A 5,579-nucleotide genomic window follows, 5' to 3' on the forward strand; every position below is an offset into this window, starting at 1 on the left:
CAAACTTTAAGAGTTTCCCAGGGGGCCCAGACTGTCCCCCCGAAATAGGTTCAACACATTATCGTAAACCCCACGTCAAAAAAAAAGCCGCAAACCTGGATGCAAAAAATTTCCCACTCTTCCCCGTTTATTATCGCTTTTTATTTGCAAAGAAAAAGGATGAAAATTTTTGAATGAGCAAATCTTCCTTTTTCCCCCTTTCCCAAAATGGCATAATTTACGCCATTTAAAGAAACCCTTCTACTAGTGTTGGCTTCCATCGTTTATCACAAATACAAATACTATTTTATTCGAAGACCAAAGTAATTCTTTTCGAGGGGAAAGTTGGGACTGCCAACCACAGGATTCGCAGAACCTTGCTAGTCTTGTTTTAGAGGGGGAAATGGAGGAAGATTTTTTTTCCGGATCACATATTTTGGAGGAAAAATACTTAAAGCCCCCCCTAAATTTGACGCGTTTTTTTCGTCCACCTTAAACTATACTTGGTTTTGTATGATTATTTTTCTAAAATTTTTTCCCCCCTCAAAAGAAAAATGGTAAAAAAAGAAAATTAGTACCTTTTTTAAGGGAGGAAAAAAGAGAAGATATATGGAAGGAGATAAAAAAAAGCTTGGAATGACTAAATAAAAAAGGAAATGGTATTTTAGTTTTTTTTTTTTTAATAATTGATTAATAGAGTGGTCTTATTTTACACTCTCCACGCTAATTGTCATTTCAAATTACTTGGATTGTAGGAAAGCCAAATAGGGGCTAATTCGACGTTTTTTGTTTGAGGAATAACGCTTATAAAAAAAATCAAGACAAGGGGGCCTTAGGACCAAACATAGAAATTGAATAAAACTCCCCCAATTTAGGTTGTTTAGGTATTCGACTATTTTTTATACATTTTCTGCAATGTAATATTGAGACACTTTTTGGATTTAAAGCCATTTGATGATGTAGTCTTTTTTAAAAAAATTTTAAAAGGTTTGATTACCATATCATAAAAATCGAATGATTAGTTGTGTCATTATCCAGATGGCTTTTGGGTTTTAAGGAAAAAAGTTTTTGAAAAAAAGTTTTAGTTTTTTAAAATTGAGTTCCTTAAGGTGAAAAGGGGTAATATTTGTGTTGATAATCATTAATAATTTCTAGAGGTGCATGAAAGAAGCAGCTTGTTGCCATTTAACAAGATGATGCTTATAGATATACTGTCTAGCAAATGTAATTTTCAACAACTGTGCAATGTAACTTTGATGCAAATGTAAATATGCACTTCAGCAAGTTACATGTTGTGTTCTTCTATTTATTTTCGTTTTCTCATTTCAATTGCTTTTTCCAACTGATCAGGGGGCTTGTGGGACTGCAAAAAATCCAGAACCAGATACAGCTAGCATGCAGAATAGCAATTGCATATCCTCTGGGATTAGTTTGTGAAGTTAGTCAATTTGATTCGTCTTTTTTATTAATTTAGATTATTGCTTTGCAGATCTTGTTTTTTTATAATTATTGTACATGGTGTTTTTTCTTTATCTTTTCAATTGTTAGATTAGAGGCAGATCATAAATATTTTATGGTTTCTGCAAGCTGTTGATAGGGTAGGAAAAGTGATTCCCAGTACATAAAATATAGATAACAATGTGTTGCTTCGAATAGTCACAAAATTATACCTCTCTAAGCTTGGTTTTGCAAATGAACAGGAGATCTGGTATCACAAAAGACTTGAAAAACTACAACGCAGAATCCTCATGTTTTTGGGTCGTCCTCATTTCCATTCTAAGGCTCTCCACATGCATGGCTGCTAAATTGGACAAAAGATTCTGTGTCTTGGTGAAGGTATGCGTTCTTTCACTTTAATCTTTAACAATGCACTATTTCCATATAATGGTATTCTTTTCAGGCTAATAGTTATGTATTGCGCTACTTTTAATTTCTGTGATGTTTTTCCAGTTAGGCAAGAAATTGTTTGTAGTACACCTGAATAAAATAATGTGCACGTTCATAAAAAGGTGTAGACGTGTCTGGTTTGATATTATGTATTAAATTAATACTACTCTACTATTTTAAGTGCAGATGTATTGTTGGCACTTAACACATTGGATCTTGTGTTGAGTTGTAATTTACAGATCAAACATATTAACAAAGTATTGAAGAGGAAATTGGATGAATGCTCAAAGGAATCACAACAAGTTGATGATACAAAAAAAGAGAATTGGTAGGTTTTAAACAGATGGAAAAGTTCAAGAAAGCCAAGATATTAGTACACCGTTCCCCCATTTTCATTTTGTTATCTTTCTTCTAAATGAAGAACTTTACATTGCATTCTTAAGAGGGATATTAATGTCTACAATAAGACATTTGGTTATGACAGACAATCGAACAATCGAAAGAAACATGTACAACCAATATAAAATCCATAAGAAGGTACTAGGTGGATATGTACTTAATTACATGTTTGTACTTCATATAATCGAAATAATCAAGAAAGTGACTTATATCTAATTTAACTTTGATTCCAATATCTTTGTAGGTTCAAACGATATCCAATCATCTTAATCTCAGTAGCGTACGACAATCCACATTAATCATTCATAGAAACTTGTACTTTATTCTTTTGATGTATAATTGTTTACTCAAAATTTTATCTCAACATTATTGATACTTGCTTTTACAATAACACGTACTACACGACATGATATACACGCCACAGACGTATAAAAGCAAGATATATAAATCCACGAGAACAATTTAGCACCACTAGTGACAAGCCAAATACAAGAAGACAAATATAAACAAAAATAAATCGAGGTATGGAATTCATGTTCGTCCTTCATGCCGATAATAACAAGAACATTTTATTTTGACCAATAGTTTAAATTATACGTACTGGCCCCATCACCATGTAAAAATTATTACACAATCAAGTCATTTATTAAATAATTATATTTAAAAGTAAATTTCCGAATAAAAATTAATTGATAACCTAGTTAAAATATAATTAACCTACTATTACATGTTAAAAATCCACTAATATAATAAAAAATTACACTGCTAAATACAAGGAGTAAAACTTTTCCTAATTATAAACTATATAAAAGTAAAAATAAAATTGGCTTCTACTTCATTAAGTTTGAAATACAAGGAGTAAAACTTTTTCTAATTATACATAAAAGTATTTCTCATTACACTATGAAAAGCAGGAAACCTCTAGCTTAAAATTTGTATTACAAAAATACTCTTCTTATTAACTTAAATATCTTACTTATAAAAAAAATACCAAACGCGTTTGAAGGGGTGTAATCATAATTAATTTAGTTACAAAGATGACTAACGGTTTTCCACTTTCAATTTGGTTTTCAACCATTGCACTTGTTGGTTGGGGTTTCTAAAGTGAAAACTGACTTTTAATCAGAGTTTTGAAAGGCAGTTTAAAGACTGGCCTCGGGGCGAGGCACTGGCAAAACACTCGAGGGCTTACGTGCGGGGCTTAGTTCTTGTTAGGCTTACGTCCTAAGCGCCTGATTGTACGCCCTAAACACGCATAACGCCCCGATTAAAGGCGAGTTTCAAGACTCGCCTCGGGGGCGAGGCACTGGCAAAACGTCCCCGGACTCACGTGCAGGGCTTAGTTCCTGTGAGGCTTACGTCCTAAGTGCCCGACTGTACGCCCTGAACACGCCTAAAGCCCAACGCTCGGGGCGCGCCTAACAGTTCTTACACAAATTATATGTTAAATTACTTAATTAAAATCATAGACCCTCATAATGCTTTAACAAATGAATGATACTTAATAGTTTTTCATCTATAGAAATGAGAAGATCGAGTGTAACTCAAATAACCAGTTGTAGTATTGCATATTTACTATTTGAGAACATCGTGAGGGTGAATATCACTTAATATTTCTTTTAAAAATACATAGCCAATTTGTACATTTTCACTTGTCTTGGGTCTTTTGTCTTATATATCAAAATTATCATATTTTATTATTTTGCTATTTGAAAGTAATTTTCATTTTATTCATGAAGGTATTACGTTTTAATTACAATACTAGTATGATAATAATATTGTTTTATGATTTTTTCATTGATTGAAAAGTTAAGATGTTAAAGTTGATTTGTATTCCATTATAGCTTTTATTTCATTGTATTGTTTATACTTGTAAAATTATGTTATATATAATTACAAGCTGTAAGCAGGGGTGGCTCAAGGGTGAGGCTAGTAAAGCTTTTGTTTTAGACCCTCAAACTTTTGAGGCCCCAAAAAATTTTACCGATGATTTTATGGTTTAAGTTTCTCTTAAATAATATTGAATATTGTAAAAGAAGTACAAAATATATATAACAAAAGAAAGAAAAAAATACTATCTACGTTTTAAAATTTTGAACTAAACTACTCAAATCTTCATATTATTAAATAAATTTTTTACAATAACATCCCAGGTAATGTCTTTTAAACACATGGCTAATATCTGATTGACTTGACTTGATCCTCACTAATATAAATACTAATGTTACCCTTATCATTTATTTACAGCTTCTTTTTTTTATGTAACTTTACCCATTTAAAAATATTTATTGTAATTATAATATTTTACGGATACAAAAAAATAAAAAATAAAATGGGGCTTACGCCTGTGCCTTGAGGCTTATGCCTTGCCGAGACAAATGTAAAACGCTCTGTCTTATGCCCCCGCCTTTTAAAACACTGCTTTTAATTAATAATTAAATACAAGATTCAATTTGAGAAGCGGAGCACACAGAAACCTTCCAACAAATTGGATTATTTGCAAGGTTCTAAGTATTTTTTTTATGACGATTAGAATAATTGCCTTACCTAAAAGGCTAGAGTGTTAGAATATTGGCTTTTTAGGTACAATTTCTATAAATGTTTGGATAAATTATCATCGTCTCAAGGTCGTTACAGGGCATGAATTAAACTTACATTAATACTTGAAATACTCTTGAAATTATTAGAATAAATAAGTTTACATTTTGATACCATTTAAAGGTTGGTGACCTTTTTTTTTTTTTTTTTTGTGCAAAAAGGAAAACTCTTTTATCTCATGAACCAACATCAGTCTCTTTCAAAGGCCAAAGGTTCCATTTTTAGATACAAATGATGCTTTACAAGTTGCAATATATCATGATTTTTTTTTCATGTTTCTCGAGAATAATATATATATACTCTGTCGCTCATTAGTTTTTCGACGATGTTATTTCACACCCTAAAGGAGGGATTCCCCACTAAATATGATATACAGATATATCCAGTAACCTTATAGAAACCGCTCATAGAATATGAAGGCAAGAATGCAGAAAAATTGCCCACGTCATTACTTGGATTGTTGGTTTTGAGGTGCATGAGCTTGTGGTCTTGTTGGGCATGTCGCAGACATAGCACGTAAGCGTCTGGCAATTTTAGTAAAACATGACCTAACAGAAGAATCTGGAGCCCAACTGTCACGCCCCGAACCATGGCCTGGGCGAAACACGGCACTCAGTGCCATACTGCATGTGACCGAGCGAACCACATGGCTTGCTGAATCATCATGAGGCATACATGAGCCGAAATATAGCATGAACGTGATGAGCTTTTATAAA

This window comes from Lycium ferocissimum, chromosome 12 (assembly GCF_029784015.1).
Source record: "Lycium ferocissimum isolate CSIRO_LF1 chromosome 12, AGI_CSIRO_Lferr_CH_V1, whole genome shotgun sequence".
NCBI classification, from domain to species: domain Eukaryota; kingdom Viridiplantae; phylum Streptophyta; class Magnoliopsida; order Solanales; family Solanaceae; genus Lycium; species Lycium ferocissimum.